This window comes from Lissotriton helveticus, chromosome 4_1 (genome assembly GCF_964261635.1).
Source record: "Lissotriton helveticus chromosome 4_1, aLisHel1.1, whole genome shotgun sequence".
In the NCBI taxonomy this organism is placed as follows: Eukaryota; Metazoa; Chordata; class Amphibia; order Caudata; family Salamandridae; genus Lissotriton; species Lissotriton helveticus.
The window spans coordinates 2,104,746,251-2,104,773,272 of NC_136063.1; the positions used below are offsets into that span (position 1 = coordinate 2,104,746,251).

At 47.6% G+C, this 27,022-nt stretch overlaps 1 long non-coding RNA gene across 1 annotated transcript in view; it reads right to left on the reverse strand.

Annotated features, from left to right (window-relative positions):
* Window positions 1–27,022, reverse strand: part of LOC144829541 (uncharacterized) — an 80,520-nt gene that overhangs the window by 42,668 nt on the left and 10,830 nt on the right. The window contains exon 2 of the long non-coding RNA XR_013610698.1: window positions 24,415–24,483. This is a non-coding gene — a long non-coding RNA (uncharacterized LOC144829541). The remainder of the gene's footprint in view (window positions 1–24,414; window positions 24,484–27,022) is intronic.

A 27,022-nucleotide genomic window follows, 5' to 3' on the forward strand; every position in this document is an offset into this window, starting at 1 on the left:
TCCTGAAGTAAGAGGCCAGCGTAGTATTTTGCTTCGTTGTCTAATAAGGCAATTAGCCGATAGCTTCTTGGATCTTTCCTATCACCTTTTTTATATATTGGTGAGACTATTGCCCCTCTCCATGATCGTGGAATTGTCGCAGTCTGCCATATTTTTTCAAACATTGGTTTTAGAGTAGGTGCCCAGTATTCTGGTGCCTGCTCGAATATTATTGGGGGTATACCGTTGGGGCCTGGAGCTCCCTCTGTTCTCGCTTTGGAAATCCTATTGGTTATTTGTAGAGTCGTGATTGGTAGTGCTTCGTTGGTTGTCGAGGGTTCTTTGAGTGGAGGTAAGTGTTCTTTACTCCTGATGTTGGTTTTGCCAGTTTCTTTCCATGTTTCGTTGGTGTCGCAGAAGTGTGTGCTGATATGGGTTGTCCAGGCATCTTCCGTCACATGGGATTCCATCGCCTGGCTTTGTTGGTTGATCAGGCCGTTAATCTTTTGCCAGAACTGTGCGCTATTGTTTGTCTTGGCATCGTGTAGGAGTTTTCCCCAGAATGTCTCATCTGCGTCCTTTTTTAGTTGCCATATTAATTTCTTTCGGTCGCCTTTTAGCTGTCTTAAAACCTGGTAGGCGGAGGGATCTGTTTTTGCTCTTCGCAGAGTGTGGTTAATTTGTGTCTTCAGTCTTTTTAGATTGGTATCATTTCGGAAGTTATGGTGGCTCTTGTGTATCGCATCACTGGTCTTGCCAACTCGCTTTGTATGCATTTTTCTTTCAGCGATGTCTTTCATTTTTTTTGTGAATACTTCCCAACGTGTTATCAGATTTAATGATTCGGACTGCGCTTCGTGGAGAGCGTGCTTCGCTTGCTCTAAAAGGTTTTGTGGGTCCGTAACTTTACATTTTACCCATCTTTCATTTGTTGTAAAGTCCGTACCCAGGTTGTTGGCACCTGGCGGGTTTGGTATTGTCGGTGTGTTTATCGTTGTTTCCTGGGGCAAGTGGTCGCTGTAATCCATTGGGCAGATGTGAAAATCTCTTACCCTGTAGTACAGGCTGCGAGAGAGGAAGGTAAAGTCAATTGTAGAGCTTGCCAGTGTACTGTGGAATGTTGCAGACTGCGGTCGATCGCCTGGAAATCTGCCATTGAGTGCCCTAAGGCCCAGCTCTTCTAGTTTGGCCAGCAGGCTCCTTGATGTTTTTGTGGTTCTGCCTCCCGAGGTACAATCTTGATGGTTGTACTCCCAGGCGAACGGGTCCTCGTCGTCTTTGGTTTCGGGGTCCAAGGTGCTAAGCATGTGTAGATTGAAGTCCCCTGTGATAATTAGGCTATTTGTGTTCTCGGTTGCCACTAGTTTTACGAGTTCTTCCTTCAGTTGTTGTGCTCACTTCTTTTTCTCCCTGGGGTGCAAGTAGAGGTTTACTAAGATGATGTCCTCATTTGTGTCTTGCGCGCGGAGTGACAGTCGTATCGCTTGCAGTGCATTTGGGGCGGCTATGTTGTAGTCTAGTGGGACGGCCTTCGTTATCACTGAAGGCGCGCTGTATATGGCAAGGCCACCTTTCTTGTGGCCGAACAATGAGCTCTGAGTGGATGGTTGAAAGATCAGATTATATCCTGATAGCGCTGGTGGAGAGTCGGACCAAGTTTCTTGCAGAGAGATGATAGTACATTTTTTCAGATAGGAATGTAGATCAGAGTCTGAGAGCTTGTCGCTTAGGCCGTTGATATTCCATGAGCATAAGCTAAGGGTACTGAAGGAGTTCGTTAATTTTGTTTTGTTTTGTCATTGGTTTGACTCTTTTGCGTTTATGGTCCTTGCAAGCCAGCTCCAGTTAGGTGAGGGCTGGCTGTCATTAGCCAGTATTCTGGTGTCGGGCTGGTCTAAATACACTAGGTGATCTGGCGTTTTGCTTCGTGCTCCTCTTAGGACAGTTTTTTTGATAGATGGCTCTTTTGTTTTCTTTTGTTGACTGTCATATAGTAAGGGGTCTGGATATCTTGTTTGAGAAGAAAGTTCTAATTTTATTCCCCAAGAGTCAAGCTTTTCTTTTTCTTTTAGTATTCTCTTAGGGAGTTCGTCTGTGACCCATACTGTTTTTGTTGATTCTACTCCGGGATGCCTCAAGGTTTCCATAAATTCTACTGATTCCAAGTCAGCTGATGATATAGTTTTGAGGCGGTCTATGGTTTTCAGCAGCCGTAATATATTTCCCCTATTAAGGATATCCATTGGGCCTCTTGATTGGTACTCAGGGTGAAACATTAGTGTGGTAATGCCGTCTTGTCCTCTGTCATGCGGCTGAGTATTTTCAGTGGTGTTGATTAAGGGTTCACTTTGGTTGGAAGGTTCCTTGGGTCCTGCTACATTGCGTTGGACGTTCGATTTGTTGATTTCCTGCAATTCTTGTTTTGGATTATTTTCCCTCATTATAGCAATCCTCTCGGGAGTTGCTTGATGTTGTTTTTCCTCCCTTTTCTTCTTGGGATTTTTGGTGGGGTTTTGAATGCTCTGTTCGGTTCTTTCTTGATTTTCTCTATCAGGTGAGTCTGTGGCTGTTTGTGAGTTGTGCCTCTTTTCGGTCTTGTCTTTGCCAGTCTTCTTGGCTGCTTGTGGCGGGCTCAAAGTGTTTTTCTTACTTTCGGTCGAGGTGCTGTGGATGGAACTTCTCTGCGGTGCCGAGTCTATTCCAAGTTTTGTCTCAGGTCCTTTCTTTTCCATGGTGGTGTGCTCGCGCACTGATACGTCGCTCTTCGCAGTCAGCCTGGCCTGTGGTGAGTTTGCTGCTGGTTGATCGCTGCTCCTGTCCTTGCACCATGCTATAACCCCTGTCAGTTTCCTTTGGTTTCTTCCCTTCCTTTTCTGTTTTCTTCCCACTTTTCCTTTTTGAGGAGGGGTTAGTGCTCCGTCTTTATGGTTCGTTTTAACAGGGAACGCTGTGCTCTCTGTGGCGGGAGATTGAATTTCTTCAAGTTGTTGTTTGTTGGTGGCCAGTATATTCTTATTGTTTGGTTGTTCCCTGAGCGGGAATGGGTCTATGGGTGTCTTTGGGTTCTCCTGCTTTGTAGTCTGTATTTCTTCTTGCACGGATGGTGTAGTTTCTTGCCGTCTCTCCGTGTGATTGCATGGGTGGTTGTTTTTGACTGCCGTCCTTATATCATATAGGAGGTTGTCCAGTGCTGTTGGAAGTGTTACCAGTTTGTCCACTATGGTAATACAGGAGCAGTTTGATGCTATTAATTGAGTCTCAGCCTGTGCTCTTTTTATCATGCCATTTAGCTCGGCTAGCTTGCCATCAATGTTAGAAACAAATATTGCCAGGGAGTTGAGGACAGAGAGCTGCAGGTCCATCTTGTCAGATTGGTATTGAATGGCATTTACTGATAGTTGCATTGTCTGCAGGAGGGACGCCCAAATGTCTACCTTGGGTTTCGGTCTTTCTTTTCCTGGATTATCGCGGATACCCTCTCCTTGCAGTTCTCGTTCTGATTCTGCTGGATAGGATGCGACCAGTTCTTCCCACTCTTCCGGAGTAAGGTACGAGGTTTCAAGGTCGTTTAGCATTGGTATTGTAAGTACTGTGCTGGATGGTATGTCATAAGCGGCTGGTTGGCTCTGAACATTTGTGCCGGTTTGTGGTGGGGCGAGACTTTGATCTGCTCCGTCCTTTTGTGAATCAGTTTTATCACATTTCTCGTGTGCTTGGTCATTGGTTTGAGGTGAGCACTTACCGTGTTCCCTTGTTTCCTGTTTTGTTGTGTTAATTGATTGCCCAGCCTCCTCAGGATCCGCCCAAGCGGAAAATTCATTTGTACCCCTGGAAGCAAGCGTTGCTTGACTAACCAATGTCGTTTTCCTTACATGTTTGCAGGGAGTTGTTTCCTTTTGGGTTGTTTGATGTATGTTCGGAGAAAGTTTGCTCGAGTCGACCTGGGGGGGCAGGTCCTGGAGCCCCCATTTTGTTGCCATATCTGGACCGCCATAACCCTCTGTGGTTCCTGGTGGACCTTGGGTTCTCTTCTGGGGTGCGCGGTATTCACGGCTGTCCTCTTCTTTGCCATTGTATAGTTTGTTTTGTCTTATTGGGCTTGTGAAGGTTGTATGATACCTCCCCGTATTTGACTTTGGTGCGTGGTTTGCGGTTGGGTTCGACCTTAGGAGCGTTGTTGTTATTTCATTTGAGTGGTCTTGCGCAATGCCCTTCTCTGTTATTCCCGTATTTGAGTCGGCCCCCTCTTGTCTATGTCCGTCAACCTGTGCTGATTGCTCCCCCGGGGGTCCTATGCTCGCTTCGTCGCTGATTGCAGGTTGGGCCTTGTGCTCAGAGATGAGGTCCCTCTTTTGGGGATTAGCTTGGCTCCTTTCCACCATCCCCACTCGTTCTGACTCATGCTTTACTGAGGTTATTCCGTGTACTTTGGTTGGGTTAAGTGGTGATGGTAGGTCAATTGTGTTGGCTTTATTAAGATAGAGGGCTGCGCTAGGGTCTTTGATGAATGCGAATTTTGTGTAGATTTTTGGTTGAAAGCAAAGTTTGTTGCTGGTGGTACTACATGGGTGTTCGTAAGCTTTGGAGCCTCCAGGGCTAGTGAGCAACGGTGAGACCAAGGGGGATCCTTCCTTTACTTCGTTCTTTCCCCGGTCCCTTCCACTTCCATCGCTTTCGTCCCTCACGTCCATTAGGTCCTTCTTGAGCTTCTTCTTAGTTTTCCTTTGCCTTTTCGGGGGGTTTGTGGCTACCGTGTTGTCCCTTTGCTTCCCAGACCTCATTTCTTGTATTTCTGGCGTTTCCCTTTATCCCTTGTCGGGCCCTTCTGCCCTTTCTATCCTGGGGTCTCCGTATGTCTCCTTGTGTCTTCTTATGCCTCTTTGCGAGCTGCTGGCTCTTGGCAGCTGCTGCTGCCTCCTCTACAAAGTTCCGGCCAGCTTCGGACTCGAGCTCCAAGCCTTTTGCACCTCTGGTCCTCAAACCCCTCTAGCTTCTCTGGCTCTCTTTTTGCTGATGCTGATGCTGAAGCGTGTGGGTGAGTGTAGGTAGATTGGGGGACTTGAAATAGGGTGGAAGATTGAGGTGGGAGCTTAAGGTGGGGGGGTGGGGAGGTTTTTCGGGTTGAATTTCCTTGGCCCCCTTTGTTGCCATTCCTTTACCACCTTATGTGCACGCAGTCGCGCAGCCGTGCCTGAGAGCAGGAGGGCTGAGATGATGGGGGTGGCGCACGCTCACCTCTGGCTGCTAGCTCCGCCTGCACCGTCCGAGAGGTGGGGGGAGGAGGAGGAACGTGGAAGCGGTGGGTCCGCTGGGCTGTCCGACTGCTGGCTGCAGATCACCGCAACCTCGACCCCAGCACGTCAGGCTCGGGCACAGAAGCCTCTGCTGTCAGGTACGGCTCAGGTGTGGCCCAGGTTTTGTCGTCATCACCTGCTCCTCTGCTCCAAGACTCCCCTGCTCCGGGACCACTTCGGCGCCGCGAATAGTCCTCTCCTCTCCTCAAGAGACCCGGTAGGGGCAGGGTCGGAGGCCGTGGATTGGGAGGCTCGAGATGAGTTGCCAAGCACCAAGCACCGTACGTAGGAGCGTGAGGGCGGGAGCCGGGTCCGCGAGGCCGCTGCTCTCTCCCGTCTCCCGTCTTTCCCCTGCCGCGCACTCACCGGAGGTCCTCTGCTGGAGGTTGCTGAAGGTTGTTACCGCCAAGGATCACTACCAGACGACGGACAGCGGTCGGCTGGCGGTAAACCCAGCAATGCAGACACGGTGTCTCAAGCTCCGGTGCAGTGGTAGTGGGTGGTGTCTGTTCTCAACGCATGCGTGCTCCGCCAGCTCTCACAGTGCTCGTGAATAGTGGTGAAAGCAGCCTCTCGGGGGTAGAAGACAGTGAAGTTGGCTATAGATATCACACAGAGCTTGTGAGGAAGTCTCTATAATGCTGTGTTATGTCTTCACTGGTCTTCTCTGGTCAAGAGGGCCTCGCAGCTCTGAGGCAGAGATTCAGCTGCTTCAGACTCCCGCTTCAGACTCCCGCAGCGCCACACTGCGGGAACCGAGGCTCTCACGGCACTCGCAGCATCCATTTGTTAATGCGGATCACTCGCGGCAGCCGCACACAGCTTGTCAGAGCCACCGGGATACTGCTCCCCCCCCCCGCGGTGCTCTGAGACGATTTTTAACGCGACTCACCGCTTCTCCGGCCCCCAGCTCCGGGTTCTAGAGCTCTCCGGCTCCAAGGCTCCAAGACTCTTTGGCTCTGCGGCTCTCAGACCACCGCGGTCCCGCCAGGGCACCTGGAGCCTCTCGCCGGAACTTCTCGCTTCTCCTCTCCTCGTGGCTGCTCGTTGCATGTGGCTCATGGCGTTCGCTGCTCTCTGCTGCGCTCTCGTGGCCAGAGAGGACATAGGAAAGTGTCTTCATTCATTCATTCAAGTCTCGCATTTGAGAGTATTTAAGCTATCGTCATTTACAATGCCTAAAAATACATACATAGGTGCACAGAGGCGCTTTGATTCAGTCCTCCTCATCAACTGGTCTGTCCAACTGTGATTTACATTTTACTTCTGCCCACTGTAGCATACAGTTGGGGATAAGGTTAGCCTACTTCAGCCATTGGCCTTCCTCCACCATGAGTGACAGAAAAGTCCTGATCACATGTGCACATCCACCTAAAAGGTAGTGCACTTTAGTGCCAGGGCCGGTAGGCCCATACTTTATTTTGTCAATGTTTTTTTCTTTCACTTCTTTGTCCTCTTTTATAGATTTTAGTCATCCTTGAGTTTTTAAACGTCAAATTACAGTGATTCAATGCGAATAGCACCAAGAAGCAGAATCATTCTCCTATGATGTGTATTATAACTATAAAGCATTTCTATTTGTGTTCAAAATACATCTACTAGTGATGGTCGAGTTCCGTATTTTTTTTTTCTTTTTGTTTTTTGTGACATTTGCTACTAGTAAAAATAAAAAAGATATGTATTGCACAGGCTGCTGGCCAAGGGCAGATCTTTTAGCAGTGCCAAGACTTGCGTCCTTTAGTAATAAAGTTGATGCCTCCTAAGAAATCTGATTGATTTGAACAAAGGAAAAACGCACCTGTCCACATTTCAACATATCAAGTTTTAGGCATATCAAGAGGGACAAATGCATTTTGTATTTTTAGCTCCGACTGGAGTTTTTCCATAGGAATCAAAAATACTGAATGCAATTTTAAGAAACTTTGTATAAAACTAAAACTCTACTCTGAACTTGGTGTTTTTGAAGTGTGGTCTAAATGGACAGTAATTAACATATTTGTGTTAAATAAGATGCAAAGTGGACTTCAAAGTGTTAATGTTATGACTGTCTTAACAGCTGAAAAGTCATTTTTAATGTATTTATAACTATTTGAATCACTTCGCATGTTTTGCCTCCCATTGGCACATTGTGTTTCATACAGATAATCCAAAACGGTCACAGTTAAAGAGTGGGGGTGCAAGGGGAGGAAAAAGTGTTACATTGCTAATACCTTTGGAGCCAACTGATACTTCTACATAAAATTCGGAAAGGATTTAGCACGTGAAGTCCAGTGCAGGCATCTAACTTTTCTTGCAGGGGAGGGAGCTAAGGCAGAGTGGGTTAAAAAAAAATATATATATATTATTTTGCAATTAACTGTGGTGCCATTTCACATATCAAATTAGGACTAATTTAACAATGTTAAATTCTGCCCTATCGTCTCAATTTTCATGCACGTATGAAAGTTAGAGGAAACAGAGGGTTTAAAAAGCTTTGTGGTGCTAATAGAATTGTTGTCATTTGATGGAGAAACAGCCTTTACAACGAGGTTTTTAACATGTTGTGCCTTTACTTCGCATCTATTACCAAGCATGTTTTTACAACGTTTATGCCTTTACAACGCATGCCTTTACCACACATTTCAGGTAAGTTCAGTCTTTGTGGGGTCTCTCCCCACAAGGACATATGTGACCTTTCCTCACAAAAAAGAGCAGAGACCACATCGGGGTACAGCAGGGAAGCAACTTTAATGGCATTTGGTTTGGTGAATGCATTTCGGCTTTGAATGCCTTCCTCAGCACCCAAAAGTGTTCACAGCAGCTTCGAAAGTTGCATCATGGTTAATCCTGCCGCCCTCTTTGTTGAAGAAAGTCGGCTCCGCCCCCTATGTGGATGATGCACCACCTGATTGAAGCCTGCCGTGTAGTGCCAAACTCCAACACCCAGAATGCTTTGCCAGGATCCCAGGTAGGTGGTGATAGGAATTGAAACCCGGTGGGGTGGGCGGTGATGGGATTTGCGGTTGTGGAAGTGCAAAAGTGAGTCTTTGAAATGCCCGCAAAGTGTCTCTCCAAGTCCCCCTTTTACCGCTTCAGCCTGTGTGCTGCAGTCTCAATGTCCGCGGGGGCAAACGTGTCCGTGCACATCACCCATTGCCAGGTAAATTACCTCGCAACCGCTCGATTTCTCCCACAGCAGCATGGTGGGCTCCGGAGCTGTACCAATCCCTTGGTGAAGACGAAAAATTGCCGAGGCAAAACCAGAGTGCTCCGGGCCACTTGTGAAACGGGGGTCTCTGAACTGCGTCTCTGGAAAAACGCAGACAATATGACCTTGACCTCCTTTCCTCACAAAAAAGAGCAGAGACCGCATCGGGGAACAGCAGGGAAGCAACTTTAATGGCATTTGGCTTGGCGAATGCATTTCGGCTTTGAATGCCTTCCTCAGCGCCCAAAAGTGTTCACAGCAGCTTCCAAGGTTGCATCATGGTTAATCCTGCCGCCCTCTTTGTTGAAGAAAGTCGGCTCCGCCCCCTATGTGGATGATTCACCACCTGATTGAAGCCTGCCGTGTAGTGCCAAACTCCAACACCCAGAATGCTTTGCCAGGATCCCAGGTAGGTGGTGATAGGAATTGAAACCCGGTGGGGTGGGCGGTGATGGGATTTGCGGTTGTGGAAGTGCAAAAGTGAGTCTTTGAAATGCCCGCAAAGTGTCTCTCCAAGTCCCCTTTTACCGCTTCAGCCTGTGTGCTGCAGTCTCAATGTCCGCGGGGGCAAACGTGTCCGTGCACATCACCCATTGCCAGCTAAATTACCTCGCAACCGCTCGATTTCTCCCACAGCAGCATGGCGGGCTCCGGAGCTGTACCAATCCCTTGGTGAAGATGAAAAATTGCGGAGGCAAAACCAGAGTGCTCCGAGCCACTTGTGAAACGGGGGTCTCTGAACTGCGTCTCTGGAAAAACGCAGACAATATGACCTTGACCTCCTTTCCTCACAAAAAAGAGCAGAGACCGCATCGGGGAACAGCAGGGAAGCAACTTTAATGGCATTTGGTTTGGTGAATGCATTTCGGCTTTGAATGCCTTCCTCAGCGCCCAAAAGTGTTCACAGCAGCTTCCAAGGTTGCATCATGGTTAATCCTGCCGCCCTCTTTGTTGAAGAAAGTCGGCTCCGCCCTCTATGTGGATGATTCACCACCTGATTGAAGCCTGCCGTGTAGTGCCAAACTCCAACACCCAGAATGCTTTGCCAGGATCCCAGGTAGGTGGTGATAGGAATTGAAACCCGGTGGGGAGGGCGGTGATGGGATTTGCGGTTGTGGAAGAGCAAAAGTGAGTCTTTGAAATGTCCGCAAAGTGTCTCTCCAAGTCCCCTTTTACCGCTTCAGCCTGTGTGCTGCAGTCTCAATGTCCGCGGGGGCAAACGTGTCCGTGCACATCACCCATTGCCAGGTAAATTACCTCGCAACCGCTCGATTTCTCCCACAGCAGCATGGCGGGCTCCGGAGCTGTACCAATCCCTTGGTGAAGACGAAAAATTGCCGAGGCAAAACCAGAGTGCTCCGGGCCACTTGTGAAACGGGGGTCTCTGAACTGCGTCTCTGGAAAAACGCAGACAATATAACCTTGAACTCCTTTCCTCACAAAAAAAGAGCAGAGACCACATCGGGGAACAGCAGGGAACAACGTATATATATATATACTAGCAGCCCGTTCCGACGTTGTCCGGGTATGAAATAGAAGGTGTGTTATGTGTGTATTCAGATACGGTCATTCGCGTGTTCCCCCACTTGAGGCCCAGCTGCAGCCCTGGTTCATGTTAGCAGGCGCATGTAATTAGTGTAGTGATCCACCGCCTGAGCCCGGCTACAGCCCTGGCTGATGTTAGCAGGCGCGTGTAATTTGGTTTAATGTTATAGTTCAGTAACAGCGCGCATGAGAGGCTGCAGTAATTGTCCCCGCAGACACACTCAGTCGCGTGTGCCCCCGCTTGAGGGCCAGCGGCGACCGTCTAACAATTAGAATTGTGTGAGTCTTGAATGATTGTTTCCCGCTGTTCTTATTTTTTTATGACCCACACCGACGCTCTTCGGCCCGAGTGCTTTTAGACGCCCCCAAGCCAAGCCACACACTGAGTTTGGCCCTTTCAGACACATCCAGGCCAAGGCCCACACTGCATTCGGCACCCCCAGTATGTGTGAGACAACGGGCAGTCCCCCAAGGGAGTATTGCGAATGGTTACTTACCACGCTTCAAGGTGAACGCCTTTGTGACGCCCCCAGCACACGGCCACAGCAGACGATCTGATTAATGTACGACCCAGATGGCATGAAGTGCGGAACGTAGCACATGCCCCCAGCGTTTGTCACGCCCCTAGCGTGCCCCTTGATGCGGCGCAATTGCGTAATTGGCGCTTCACATGGCATGAAGGGCGGACACACGCCCACAGCGTTTGTCACGGCCCCAGCGAGCCCCTTGATGCGGCACAATTACGACTTACATGGCATGAAGGGCGGAACGTACCACACGCCCCCAGCGTTTGTCACGCCCCAGCACACGAAGATTAGTCAAACTGCACCAATTGTATTAGCAAATGAACACTTTATTACCCCCTCCTTATATTTACCTCCATGTCAAAGGACATGGATAGCATTGCCTGTTACAAACAAGGATGAAGGAGCAGTGCAGCTTGTGATATTTGAAAGTGATAGGGCGTAAAGTTGTTGATGAGTGTGATGGACGAGTTAGTGAAGCACACACATGTGACTACAACAGGTGGTACAGCTGGGCTTTCCAAGAGAAAAATTTGAAACACAGCGAACAAAAGGGTGCAGTTTACAGCAAATTATGGTGATAAAATGGGTTAATATGCAACATGCTGAAAAGCAAATCTGAATGGAAAATCTTGAAATATTTTAAAACTTTAAACAGCAATGACAGGGTAGGCATATGTAGAAAACATTATTTTAAGGTCATCATCAGGTAAAAATAAACCCAAGGACGCAAAGTGCACTGTTTTTAAATCAGGGGCTCCAACCTTTTCTGTAGTGAGAGTTACTTCTGATCAGTGAAAATCATCGAGAGCTACTGAAGGCCAAGCACCTTGTACATTGTTCCCAAACACCCTCACGCCCAGCTTATTTGACATTAAGGTAAATGCCCGTAGAGCCAGATACTATTGTTTGGGAATAAGAACTTTGACTAGTGGCTCTAGGACAGGGCTGCCATATGCGTCAGTTTGAATATGGTGTTGGGGGATGTATGAACATGTGTGTGTATGAATGGGATTTATAAGTGACTAAGCACCTGCATCATATGTGCGTGTGACACAGGACATACCTTTCGCCATTAACACAAAAACAGAACTTTTTTTTTTTTTTTAATGGGAGAAATTTAAAGTGCAGGAAGATGTTCTTCAAAAATTTTCAAAATATGGAACATTTGTCTGCACTTGAAATTACTCCCATTAAAAAAACAATTGTATGTTTCAGTTCTACATATGGCACAGTGTCTACTAACAATTAGAAGCCAGTGGCTTGCAGTTTGTAAATGCAAGACTTTGAAATGGAAAAAAAGTAAATGAAGAGTTAACTTAATCAGTAAGGTAACTTTTAATTTTCTCCATTTAAAAGCATTCAGAAACATTTTGTTTGTACAATCAAATATTGAGTTGACAAGGACTTTTATTTAAGAGTTAAATACCTCAGTGTTTCAGCAGGGGCAGTACATCCCCTAGGGCATTGCCCCCTGATATTTTGGGCCCCCCGCCCTCCCCCCCCCCCCCCAAAATGCAAGTAAAGTCCTAAATGTTTTCGGCATTTTGGCTGCATGTCAGTTTCAGTGTCAGGCATGAGAAGGCAGGTCCCTCGAGAACCCTGCTGTGCGGGCCTGAGGGTTTAGGGGCATATGATTGACAGTCAGGACACAGGATACACCATCATATTCAGAGAGGCCAAAGGGTGCATATCAGGTTGGAAGGCAGCCTTTCTCCGGCCAATTCGATATGCGCCCCAGAGGCCGGCTCAGAGTCTTCCGCCAGCGTATATTGGAGCCCAGGATGACTCACAGCCGCAGCACCTGGGCTCAGTAATGAACATTGTGGTCACCTGCCCCAGCCAATCCAGATGCTTCAGTAACAGCAGAAGCAGCATCTGGATTGGCTACAGCCTGGTATGCCAGAAACTAGCCGATGGCAGTGGCAGCATGCACTTGCCCCTCTCATGCATGCTGGAACTGAGCCAGAACCAGAGCCTGCTGTCGTGAACTGGTGCGGAGGTGCAGCAGAAGAGCAGTATGCCGCCTCCTTCTTCCACAAGAACATAGTCACCTTCCCAGTGCATGATCTCACCAGCACCATGTCAGAGCTGGGATCCGACTCCTGGTTAACGTGAAAAAAAAACTTCTACCTGACCAGGGTGTGCTGCAGGCGGCCGCTGCATACCTTCTCCATGAGCTGTTGGCCATCAGGTGAAAGGTGGCCGCATGGACAACAGGTAGGTGGGGGGGGGAAAGGGCGGGCAGGGCGGGCTGTGGTGTGAAAGCGTGAAGAGCAGACCATCCTTTCAGCAACCCAATCGTTCTGACAGACCCGGGCTGTTTTCACTAATGTGTGTGGGGTCTTGAATGTCGATGATTTGTGCTTGTTGTGTTCTTGATATAATAGTAATTTACGGCAAACTACAGCAGCTGGTGATGCTAGGAGTAACTAAGTGACACTTAGGCAGAACATCAATCTTTCACCATTTGACCCCTGAGTTTTTCAATATTCTTTGAATTGCTAATGCAGGTTTCTTGCAAAGAGAAGTCCTGTGTGCCAAAACTCCTTCACATACAAGTCACACATACCATGGTGGCTTAGGCAGTTTTATTTTCGTGTGGGAGGTGCTGCAGAGCTGTGCATGGGATGTGTGAGATGGATGAGCAGCCATGAGAGGGCATAGGCTGTCAAGTCAATGATTTAAGGTTCAGGTGTGTGGGAGGATCAGCAAGTCACATGGCTATAACGTTTACTTGTGATGTATACACTGCAAACGCATGCCAATTGCATTGTATACTATTGTATTGTTCGGTATGCACCACTTGTATAGTGCCTCATAATCATGACTAAAATAAAGCGAGAAAATCTCTTAAATTCAGCTTACTCTCAGTTGGACTGGGCCCTTCTGGCAGGTCCACCCCTGAAGTTTTGCTTGTTAAATGTGACCTCAGGATGGTGATTCCCACTCTGAGTGCGTGTAGATGGGTGAGGACTGCCCTCCCATAGGAATGCATGGGGAATGTGTGGGTCCCTGATAGTCCCTGGTGCGTGAGGGGTACAGGCTCGAGTCTGGTATGTATGGACTCGTGTGATTGAATGCTGCAAGATGATGTATGCGGCGTGTGCGTGTCTAGAAGGGAAGTGCCACTTCTAGACATCGGTGTGTGTGTGCAGTAAGTATGCTGGCGCGTGATTGGCTGAAGCCAGCTGGGGAGCCTGACTCCAGGAGTCTGTTTGGGTCTGCCCCGGTTGTGAATGGAGAGATTAACATGCTGATGTGAGGGAGGGGCTGTGCCTGTGTCCTGTATGGATCTGGGCTCCCCCCCACAATGCTGGCTCCACCCACCTGGGGTGCGTCTGGTGTCCTAGCCTGGCCAGTAACAGGAAATTCCTTATAACCAGTTCTAGCTGGTTCGCATCCTGCCTGCCCCTTTTTAGACAAAGGGATCTCATGTATAAAAGGAGGGTGTGCCCTCTTCTCTCTCTCTTGCCTGCTGGTCCTGACCGAATCCTGCCAGGGGCGTGCTGCTGCGTGGGCTCAGGGGAAATGCTTGCCTCCCTGGGCCCTGCCCTGCTCCTGAACTACTGCTGTCCTGGACCCTACCAAGACTCTGCGGCTTTCTGATACCCTAGCGCCTGGAAGCGCTGTCTTTCCTGCTACTTTCTGCCTAGCGCTTGGGAAGCGCTTTATTTCCCCCTTCGCAGCTGTCCTCCCCGCTGCCTGCCGATCGTGAACACCTCCTGACCGGGGCATATCTTGGCCAGGGATTCTGCCCTGTCCCATCGAGTGGCCACCTCGACTTATGGACCCCTTTTTCAACTAACCGGTGCCCACCCGGCATTGCCTGAGATCGTCACCGCCGCAGCCCGGAGTTAGCGGGTGAGGCGTTGCACCCGCTTTCATTCCCAGGGCCGCGCTGCCATTGGCGGCCCCAGAGCGAGCATGGCCGAGCGCTCATTGGTCCTGGCCGCCGGGACCCCGGTGACGTCACCGCTGGGCCGCGCAGGGATAGGCCCGACTCGCTGGGCTTCCCCACGCGCCCTCGGAGGTCCGGGGAGCTCTGCCGCCGGTCTGCCGAGATGGGAGCGTTGTCCTACGGCGAGGCTCCCCCCGAGGAGAGAGCACCACCACCGACACGCCGAGTAGCAGCCGGAAGGAGTGGACGCCATGAGGAGCCACCGCCCAGTGCAATCGGTGAGTGCGGGCGGGCTCCGGGTCGCTCCTCTGCCCGGCTGAGTGCCGGGTGCCTGCGAGGCCCTCAAGGGTCCCCTCCCCTTTTATCCACGAGTCCGGGAAGGACTCCAACGATGCCCTACCTCCTCGAGCCCTGAGAGGCTCCACAACCTCCGAGCTCCGAGAGGCTCCGTCTGTACTTTAACCCCCGAGCCACGAGGAGGCTCCATCTGCATTTTAACCCCCGAGAGGCTCCATCTGTGGCTTCGCCCCGAGAGGCTCCACCACGTGGCCCTTGCCCTTCCGAGCCTGCGAGGCTCCGCCCAGTTGCTCTCGAGCCCGAGAGGCTCCACCGTTTGGCGCCCTTTTTCTTCAGAGCCTGCGAGGCTCCCACAATGGCCCCATCCTTGAGCTACAGCTGCCCAGCACTTCGTGGGCAGCTGCTACGTTTAGGTTTATTGTCCCTGGCTACCTGCAGCCTGCCCTGACAACGTGACATTGGGCGTCCTAGCCCCCGGAAGGCCCGTTGGCCTGTGAACGCTAATGGTTATTATTAATGTGATTGTGAGAGTTATTACATGTTGCCCTTCTGATGATGCCTCTGTTGTGCTATGTACCTTGTCCTTCCTTCCCTCCTGAGTACCCGATGTCCCATGCATGTAATCCTGGTTAGAGTGAGTTCTACCGCTAGGCCCCTGAAGCTCCTGGATGTAATGTGTTCTAGTGCTAGTTCGAGGAAGCTCCCAGGGGTTATGTGTCCAAATGCCAGTACAATCATGCGCATATCCCTGGCAGGGGCCCCAAGGCCCTGCCCTGTATATAGTCCCTTGTAAACCCTGCCCGTGCCCCTGGCACCTTGTAAGGTGCGTATTCCGGTCTAAGTGTGTTCTTCAATACAAAAGCTATTTTCATATATATCTTGTGTGGAGTCCTTTTGTGGGGGGCCCGGGAGGTTGTTGCTGGGGGAGCGTGCGCAAATGCTTTACACATGACCTCCGAGATAGGCCTGACTGCTCGTGCCAAGCTACCAAGGGGGTGAGCAGGGGTTGTCTTGGTGGGTGACTTCCCTACCCTAACTAGAAATGGTGATTTCTGCCTGGCCTTGGCTCAAGCCTCGGCCAACCAGGGATCCCATTTCTAACACTCTCCTTGAACATACCCTGCAAGACTAAGCACATTTGTCATACGTATTAGGAGGTAAAGAGTGAAGACATTAGCTATGAAGGTTAAGACACATGCTGTAGAGACAAGAAATTGTGTGACAAGTCCGTTTGAGGGAATTATAAGAGTGGTAAAACAACTCGGGTAGTTAATGCACTTCTGGGAGAGGTCTGTGTTCTATCCAGCAATGGGTTTGGCTCATAAGAGGGCTGATGTGTCCGGTGCAAAGCACACTGTGTACCATGCAGATCACAGATTTGAATTTTATGTAGGAAGGTAAGTTGACCACAGCTTTTGACACCAAGATCATTTTGTTCCAGTTCATAAGTTGTGATCTTTCTAATATAACACTGTGATCTATTTATTGGCATCAAGGAGTTGCACACAGACTGTAAATTATGTGTATGTGTACTATTTGCTAAGCAGGAATCTGGCCAAAAAAGGAAGAGAATTTTTGTGCAGGGTAAAGGCAAGCATCCGCTCAATGAGTGATAGGAGGGGTAGCTGGTTAGTGATTCTTTCTGCTACATTGTGATGTACTATTTTTTTTAAAGAAGTTTGTTTTCAAACCTTTCCTACATTGCAGCATTGTTGAGGTCCTCCCCGAGTCCTCCATATTTATTAGGCTTTCACGCTTTGCTACTCATCCCAAACCTTTACGCCTCACAACTTTGAAAAATCACAAGTCGTCACTGTATTTCAGTTCTTCATCTCTGAGCCCCAGCCTGTGTCATAAATCTGACTGAGCATTGCTCATTAACAAGCTCTGCTATCTGCAGTCTGATGATAATAATGTAAAACAAACACAGCCTTCCCTTAACTTTAAAAGGAAAATGTGACCCTGTGATTATTTAGAAATGAACTCCTGAGCTACTCTGAAGGTTGGACACCTGTTTTAAATCAATATATGTTGAGAGCTCATATATCTGCTCTATGGAAAGTAACAAGAAGCAAACCCAATAGAACTCCTTGTATCATATTTTATAATTTAATGTCAGGCAATACTGGCAATGTCCCAATAATCCATCTATAAGTCAGGTGGCTTTTTGATGAGGCACATTGGCACAATGCCACATGTTGTAGGCAATGAAGGCGTTCTCTGCCAGTGAGACATTTACGGAAATCAGACAAATAAATGAATGAACGAAGAAGAATTTCTAAAGCACATGGTTACTCCGACGAGTGTCCCGGCACAAAGTGTACAAGTAAGAAAGGCACAGAAAAGAAGAATTAGAGGGTAAAGAGACAAGTGTTGAGTTGTTTTCTGAAAGGCTGCTCGTTTCCAGTTTAGCTTTCGAATAAAGTTGCACAGTGAATAGCGGTATTCTATTGCTGAACTATCAAGCCTTGTGTCTGGTCAGACCGCCATTTAATACACTTTACCTTGGGCGTTTTATCCTTAGCCAAACCCTTGACCTGTCCATAAATACTGACCAGGAACTGGAACCATATCAAGTTGCCAGAATTCCATAACACCCTGAAATCCACACTCCCGCCTGGAGCCGATAACGTAGACAAATTAGAGACCGGGATCACCAACTGGCAGTTAAGAGCAAGCGAAATTCATGCCCCCTTACAAAGGAAAGAAAGTTTCATGAGGTGGCATGAAGCCTCTAAATGGTTTACAGTAGAGCTAAAAGCAGCAAAGCTTAAAACCCGCCTGGCATAACGGAAATGGCAGAGAAGCTATTCCCCTGTAGCAAGGAAGATATATGAACAAGCATTTACAATGCAACGGTTTCGCCTTTGTAAAAGTTAGAGCTATTGGCATTGTAAATGACACATTTTGTATTTATGTGTTGGTTTTGAAAACAGATAAATAAATGTAATTGTCATTTACAATGCCAATAGCTTAATCTCTCACAAATGCGAGACCTATTGCATTTGCACACACACACAGAGCACAAACACACACACAGAAATGGGGGGGGGGGACGAGGAGCAAAACCAAGGCCCAAGTGATTGGTTCTTTCTGAAATGATAGTGATGAGCTAAAACGATAGCATGGAATGCACTGCTAGTGATTTAGAGTAATTCAAGCATTTCCACGTGTCACTTTTATTCTCTTCCAGGAATGTGCTGCCATCATTCTCACCTAAGATCCCATTACTTGTTAGACATGAGGGCTGATAATCGAAAAAACAGGTGTAAGAGCTCATATGTTGAGTAGTTCTTCTTTATCAATATGCATACACAGCAAGCAAAGCTGCGCTGTAAAGTTAACTCTTTAAAGAGCATCTTTGCCAATGACTAAGAACCTCATCTCCTTCTGCCCTCTAGAGCAACGCTTTTGTAAATGATATTGCTACTTCTCAAAACAGCACGCTTATGAATGTCAATATAAACTTTCACAAACATACAGAGAATAATTCCAAAAAGAAACCATTCCCATCTTCCATTCAGGAAAACTGTGAAAAATGTAGATTTTCACAATGACAGGGAACAGTGCTCACAAACAATAAGAACTTGCAAACGAATGCGTCCCCAACCTAACAAACTGCACGACTTTTTCCCAAATACACAACTTGGAAGAAGCCACAAAGCAGGAGGATGCTTCAAATACGGGTGCCATGATTGTAAAGATGCGAAAACAGCTAAGAATGCAATCACAGAACCGAAGAGCTCTATCACTCTAAACGTTGCATACTTACGGAACAAAATGTGAGCATATTACCGTAAACAATTACTGGTCATTGATGGTATTCCTTATAACGGCAGGTACTTTTAAAATAAAATAATCATCTGGGGATAGTTTCAAGTAAAGTCAGAATAAAAACAACAGATTCCACTAGCAGCCTCACAGCTGTGTTCACACGTGATCCTTTGTTCATGCGAATAACATCCGCACCGAAGAGGGCTACGTGATAATAATAATAAGTAATAAGGAGCACAAAAGGCAAAATATGAAAGTAAATACAAAAATAATCTGCTATTGTGTTGTATAATGAAAATATAAAAGTTTCACATTGGGTTTTTTGTATAAATTATTCTCAAATATGGAACTTTTGACAACAAAGCATATTGTTATATTTTTACAACCCTGAACCGTAAAGTGTACTGGCTTAGTGGAGTAATGCCTCGACAATATGGGCCTGTGTTTCATCTTACAGTCACAGGTTCAAATCCGGTTATGTGAACTCTAGCCTTTCATCCTTATGTGGTGGACAACATTAGTAATTTATATTTCAAAAGGATGAATAAGCCTGTTGTCCAACTAAGGTTAACACAATGAGTACTGCTGTGAGAATTACATATGTTTTATATACCCAAATATGGCCACAGATAAATACACGTTTTATAAATACTAATTAAATAAAGAGTGCAACAAAAACTTGCCATTCAAGTCTTTGTTTAAATTGCCGAAATTATAGATTGTGACGGGTAATTTGAATTTTTTATTATATATGGATGCTGCATAAAAGGGAGGCATGCTGCATTAGTATTTTTGCGGTTTAATGGGAACGGAGTGTTATAACAAGCAGTGGTCGGAAACTAATTAAAATGAATCAATCTGTGCTTGGTCTGTGCGCCACACATTAAAAAGGAAGTGATGCCATATCCGCGCTGAGCAATTAGGAATCAGCAAATAAGACTGACAAAAAAGGAAACAAATAATAAGCAATGGGCGGGCTCCAAGCCCTTTACTGTAAGCAACATCTCTTGCAGCAACGTGCATGTGCGCTGTCAGGTGAGACCTCAAAACTGGCTACCTTACCCATTCACGCATAGAATCTTGAAACTGCAGAGCACTATCCATTGTAACAGAGGATTAGCTGTGTACAATAAGCAGTGACCTCCCCCTCTGCGAGTTGCTGCAAAGTACATTTGGGATATATCTATATATGTAATTATAATACCAAACCTTAGCTCTCAATATGCATGCATACACTTCTCATGTAAGGTTTTTGGGACTAGAAACGGAGGTTAGGAGGATAACAATGAGTTTTATCTGCACACAACCAACTCTCTTTTTATGTGATTCATGTACTCTGAAGTCCTTATGTAATATTCTATTGTAAAGCGCTCTGACACCTTTGGGTAAAGGTTCGCGCTAAATAAAAACGCATAAATAAACACATTTGCTCGCATCACTTTAACTCTGGAGTGAAGTAAACCCGCATTCTCGGCCGTCTATAACGCGGGTGGGGTTAACTAGTAATGGAGTTCTCTTCCCATATTAAACGGGGGAGGTGTGGGGTCTTCAAAAATATTATTATTGTTATCAACCCTCTAAGAACTCCGAGTGTCTAACAGTAGGGTCTCTTGCATCCAGCTGCCAAGGAGGAGCGGAGCAGCTCTTTGGGCACAAACAGAACCACTGTCAGCAACACGATCTCAAACGAATAGCAGGCCGACGCTACATACATCCCATGCTTGCATTAACCTACAACAATCTTCTCTCACCTGCAAACGCCACAGCAACAACCAGTGTTGGACGATCGTTGCTGCTGCCGAGGACGCAGAGCGAGGGCGGGATGTTCATAATGGAGAGAGGACTAAGGAAGCCTCCTTTACGTGGCGGCCATATTTGAGAGGGACCTCGTCCAGCTAACAAGCACAGAGCTTCCACGTTTTGCCACAGTCTGAACTCAATGGTTAGCCAATCTACTAGAGTCCGGTTAACTTTAAGAGTACAGACATTTGCTTAAATATGCTTTTTCAAAACATAAACTACGTACAGGGTAAATCGTTCAGTATTGCCGCATTCTCGTACATAAAATGACCACGTCTATTTGTTTTGCTGTTTTAAATGACTCATGGTCACATTCCTTTTTGATGCACGGGGTTGGAGGGGGGGCCATTTTTTTCAGAACCGCTGGATTTTGAGCCAATCCTAGTAGTCCACTTCCAAAGGCGGCAGCTGTTATGTTCAAATAGCGTTGCATCCTCTGGGATATATATCCTAGTAAAATAATAAATAACGAACACACGAAAGAGCCTGTGCTCTCCCCTTCCCATTGGCTGGAAGGTAAAATTCCAACCAATGGGAAGAGGAGAGGGCGGGACTTAAAAAAAGACCCAGAAACGCCCCCGAATCTCGTCGGGACGGGGAAAAGAGTAACAGACACCCATCTCTTCCAATGGCTAGCCTCCATTTATGGAGCTAGCCAATGGAAGACAGAGGCGGGACAAAGCCCCATACTGTAGATCAACAGATTTCGCCTGCGCGAACGCTGCTGTGTAGCGGACGCCAGGCGAAACCTAAAAAGCTCTCAATGACTATAAAGCTGCTACCTTGGAGGCAAAAAAAACTTTCTATATGAGCAGAGTTCTCAGTTCAGAAATAAATCCAAAGATATTTTTAGGATAGTTAAAGAACTATTCAACCCTGATCGAGGAGTCACACCAAACATCACCCCTTCCCAGGAATTAGGAGACGACCTGAACGCCTTTTTTATGAACCAAATTAAGGCAATACAAAACTCCATCAGCCTCAGTTCACAGGACTGGAAATCACACCAGCAACTCATCAATCCAGTCACTCTTCCTAGGTTTCAGAATATAACCCTAGATCGACTAGCTGAACTAAGTAAAAAGGTAAAATCTGGCTCACCCAAAGACCCTTGTCCCTCATCTATACAAAAAGACATCTTTGCCCATTTCCCAGATACCGTTCTTTCCCTGCTCAATCTATCTCTGGAGCAAAGCATGGTTCAAAGGGTTTTCAAAGAGGCAATGTTAGTCCCACTTAAAAAAAAAGCAGGAGTAGATCCCAGCCAACTGAGCAACTATAGACCCATATCGCTCCTCCGATACACTGCAAAAATTCTTGAAACACACGTGGCAAAACTCCTATGTGCCTTCATTGAAGAGACTAAATTCATGAACTCTCACCAGGCAGGTTTTCGGCCACTACACTCGACCAAAGCAGTCATCTTAAGTGTAGTAGATGACCTAAAGGAGGGAGCAGACAAGGGATGCATGCAGGCACTGTCCTGATCGACCGGTCGCCTGCATTCGATACTGTGGATCACACAATATTAACCGAATAGAATTGCAGCGGCAGGCCTGAGAGGAACAGCCAGGGACTGGAGATCTCATTTTTGAGCGATCGCACCCAGTCTGTAAGGCTAGCTCCCTTTAATTTTGCCAGGGTCTATACTACCTGCGGTGTTCCTCAGGGCTCATTCTTATCCCCCCCATTTGTTCAACCTTTGCATCAGCCTCCTGATCAGCTCCCTCCAGCGCATAAGGGTTAAGGTCTATAACTACGCAGACGCATGCAGATGATTTCTCCATGAGATGAGACAGAGGACTCTAAAGTATTTTTTCGTAGCACCATGCTCGTCATTAAAGACTGGATATGTCATAATCACCTCAAATTGAACTCGGATAAAACAGAGATAATCATCTCCAACAACAGACTCATCATTGGCCGTCAGGCCATTGGCCAGCTACCTTGGGCACTCCACATACGCCTAAGACCTCTGTAAAGAGCCTGGGCATCCAAATTGATGCCAACCTATCTATGCACGCACAGATTTATCTGGTTACATCTTCATGTATTTATCAGGTAAGAAATGTCAAGAAACTTAGGAGATTCTTCACTAGGGAGGCAGGTACAGTGATCATGCTAGCCATGACCATGTCCAGGCTAGATTACGCCAATGCCATCTATCTGGGCCTACCAGCTAACCAAACTCACAAACTTCAGGTGATACAGAACCAAGCTGCCTGATTAATATTCAAGCAACCAAGACATTGCCACACTAAGCCATTTATGAAGCAGCTTCACTAGCTTCCAGTGGTTCAGCGGTCTATGTTCAAGACAGGCTACATAACTTTTAATGCACTCCACGATAGGGGCCCTAAATTCATCTCCTCAAAGATCTCACCATACCTTCCCAAACGGAAGGTAAGAGTAACCTCAATGAATCTGCTGACCATTCCTAGAATAAAGCGCAAGAGAATGGGTGGCTCACGCTTTTCCATGCTTGGCCTCAAATTTTGGAACTCCCTTCCGAGCGCTATTAGATTAACACCGGACTACATGGGGTTTAGAAAATAAAATAAAACCTGGCTGTTAACCCAAGCTTACTGATAGCTCTGACCTCAGGACGGCTCCCAAACTCCATTGGCGCCAAGAGACCTTTCGGTGTATGTGCACTCAACAAATTCCCTAAATATAAACATATTGCTCATGCCCCCAGGCTGCCTGATGAAAAACTGCCATAGTTTCAACATTCTGATCAACCACAGCTTGATGACTCCCCGCACATCCCTCCATCAGCAAGCAAAATTAGTTAGATGACAATAAATTCAAAGACATGTTCTAACAGCGGGGGACCAGGGAACGCTACTATTGGAAAATGGAAACTTTTTGCTTTTCTCCTCCTCTTTTTCTGACCCTCTTTTGTTAGCTTTGGGACTCTGAGCATTTTATCGCTGCTAACTAGTGCTAAAGGACATGTCCTCCCTTTTCTTAACATGGTATAGTTGGTATGCACCTGTTTGTCATATTTGTCTGTAAATCCCTAGTAGAGTGCCCAGGGTCTGCAAATTAAGTGCTACAAGTGGGCCTACAGCATTGATTGTGCCAAGTAGCCCTTTAAACCTATCTTAGGCCTGCCACTGTAGAGCAGGTGTTTACCGTTTTACTGGCACTACGACTTGGCATTTAAAATCCTTTCATCAAATAACACAACAGAGCAATTAGGGTCAAAGGGATATCTTAGTGACCAGCCACAGTTCCAATCCCCAATTTACATAACATTACTAACCAACAGAACTGGGGATCCAATCAACAACAAGCCATCAAGGGCTATAGATATCCAACAACAGAGTTTAAGAAAAGTAAAGTGAAAAAGTAGAAAAAGCAAAAGTAATGAAGGGGCCAGAGATCATTGAGCAGAGCTTGGATTCCCATCAATTATCAAAGTGATCAATCTTATCATTTGTTTATCCAGCAATATGGACGATATGTCTCCTGATCAAGGAGACAGACTTCCAATCAGAGGGATTTGCTCAAAGGGATCTACTGTCAGGCCCCAGAGAGGAATAAGCCAGACTAAGCAGTGTTTTCAGTCTGTGATCACAAGGGAATCAAAAGAGCAGTGCAAACCAAAACAAAAGTGTGTGATATCAAAATAGAATCAGGAGGAGAAAATACAGACTTTATTAGAGTTATCACCTCACCCTCTAATCTAAAAACAGAACAGTTTAAAAGGGGCAGTATTAACAAATAACTGCCAGATTTAGTAAGGCCAACATGTTTAAGACAATAGGGTAAGTGTGCCCTAGGCTTTTGTCAGGACCTCTGTTCTTAATACTTTCTTCTGCTTCAATCACTCTCAAATACAAGTGAAAAAGTGAAAAACAAAATAACATAAGGTTGGAATAGATACAACCTTCTGTGACATATCCTCCACTTAAGCGATGCAGATGGCATCTGTGAAAAACATTATAAATACAATCCCAGTTAATTCACTGTTACATCAAAAACTCTATATGGTACTGCGCAAAAGAGCCAACATCAAAAACTCTGTATGGTACTGCGCAAAAGAGCCACTTAATGGCTTAATATTGCTTAATCTCAGAAAATATAGAGCAAACATTAATGTCTCACCTGTCTTGATCGGGGACTGTACCTCACCTCACCTCACCTGGACCTAGCTCAGGATAAAGAGGCCCCGCTCTGAAAATGGGGAGGGAAGAAAATGGGGAGGGAAGAAAAGGGGAAAAGGGGTAATGTACTCGCTCATTGCTTTTACCCACACACCTTCCACCCCTCACCTGTGCCGTCATCCTTACTTGTTTTTTTTTTTTTACTTTGTTTATTGAATGAAATCACAGAAGCACAGTACATGATTGAACGCCATATTGCATATTACCATCAAAAATTACAAATCACCATCAGTCAAGAGTACTCAAGACACATCTCCTACCAGTCTCTCTTCTCTACATCTTTACTTGGTTTTAACATTTTTTTTTTCCAATTACATTGGAATACTCAGAAAGCCCCACTCGGAAACCTCCTCACAACATCTACACTCGCCTCAATATTTTGTCTCACTCCAATTTATATATCATATTTAAAAACATTCTTCAGGGAGAGGAGCCACATACGAGACTAAGAAGGCCATGTGAAGGCTCGGCTCTGCCGAACCCTTCTCTCGACCACACATATCCTGCTCTATATCCTGAAGCCGGGCCCCACCGCCCGACGGCCGAGCCCCCGCGATGCAGTTTGCGGTGCTCCTGGGCCCCCTGCAAGGTTCTGGGCCGGAGCTGCGCCGCCAGGCAGTCGGCTGCCTACTCACCCTCTAACTATCGTGACAACAGCGTCCGACCCCGAAGTGACCAACATCGGGGCCTCGCACCGGAAGTTGCCGGTGCAGCCCCGACCTAGGGTGCTGAAAGGGAACAGCCAGCACTAAGGCAACTGGGACACGGGAGGATTGTGACCATCGCCGGGAGGTCTCCGGCCCCGCACTGCGGACCCGAACTGGATGAGCGCTGGATGTGGAGTAAGAGACACGGGCCGGCTCTACGCTGCATTGGGGAAGTGCGCTAGCGGGCCCCGCCGTCTGAGTGCAGCTGCGCTTGTGCCCCGGCTCCTGGCCTGCGGGGGGGCGACGTGTTGCCTCATGGAGGCGGCGGACATTCCGGACTGCAGGTATTGAGTGCCGCGGCTCGTGTCCGCGGGGGGCCCGTGCTCCCGACGGCTGCAGCATGCGGGCGTCCCTGCAGAGACAATATTGTACCTCTCTGAATGGGAGGCCATCGGCAGCTGGGACGCCCGATCTTTGGGAGAGGCTTATGTTGCAGCTTTGTGAAGGGACCTAGAGGTTAGCCCGACCCGGTCCTGCTCGTTCTTGGAGTGGTGCTGGATGCAGCACTGAGGCCCTGTGAGCTGCAGCAGAAGTAATTGTATGGCCTCTAAGTGGCTGGTTGATGCTAGCTGGACCATTGCTGATCTCCTTGCAGCGCACCGGGGGCCTGGCCGGCAAGACACTGCGGGTGCTTTTCATAGATTGCGTGATGGGGTGAGCCCCCTGGGTGCCTGTCTGATTGGCGATTTCTAGACCTGAACCCCTGTATTGCTGCCTGTTGGGGACGTTGCGAAGGAGATATCTTGTGGTCGGGGCTGGGAGACTCCGTGGTGTGGGGGCGGCGGCTGCCCCATAGAGAAGCCTGCTCTGCCATTGGAATTGTTGGTGCGGATGGTGGTGCTCCGGCTTAACCCCCGGAGGCGTGAAGGCTTCCACTAACATCAGGCACCTGTTTTGCGGTGGAGTTATCGCCGGTCACGGGGCAGCGGGGGGTCACTAGGAGGGCCCCAGAGTTTCAGACCCTGGTGGGGTTCCAGTAAATTGAGGGGGCCGAAACATGTTCAATCCAATAAACTAGATCGATACACTATGCCTAAAGGCTCCCCCACGGACTCTAGTCGGACCCAGTCGACAGGAGGAACATCCCTGGGCTCTACCGTGGAACCCACACTCACAGACGTCATGGCGGCCATAAATACTGTTCAGTCCTCCCTAGGCTCTAAGATGGAAGCATTGGACAACAAACTCGACACCGTCACGATCGAGGTTAATTTGATACGAGCGGATCTCACAAAAGCCAGTGAAAAAGTAAAATTGCTCGATCTCAAGACTGCTAGCTTAATCGACGATGTGGATTTGTTGCAGCAGGAGGTGCGTGATCTTAAGACTTCCCGAGACCTGACAGATCGGAAGCTCGATGAATACGAGGGGAGGGACAGACGCAATAATATCCACATCCTTGGGGTGCCCGAGAGATCGGACGTCCCGGTGCCAGAACTGTTCGTGGAAGATATCATCCTGAACCACCTCAAGCCTAAGGCCTAAGGAGCTGAGTAACTTTTCATGGTCAAGCGAGCTCACAAGGTACCGGGGGGGGGGGAGGCCCAGGCCTGGGGCTCTCCCTCGCCCAATGATTGTGAGAGTCCTGAATTTTCGCGACAGAGATGTGATCCTGCAGGCACCTCGTGGGGGGGCCCCTGCGATATGAGAATGCCACGCTTTCCTTCTTCCCGGACTTCACCCAGATGGTACAGAAATAACAGCAACATTTTCTTCCAGGGAAGAAGAAACTTAGAGACAAGGGACTTAAATACGCCATGATGTATCCTGCTCGTCTGCGTGGGGAAATCGAAGGGAAGACCTACGTTTTCGATAACCCTCAGGTGGCATCGGACTGGGTCG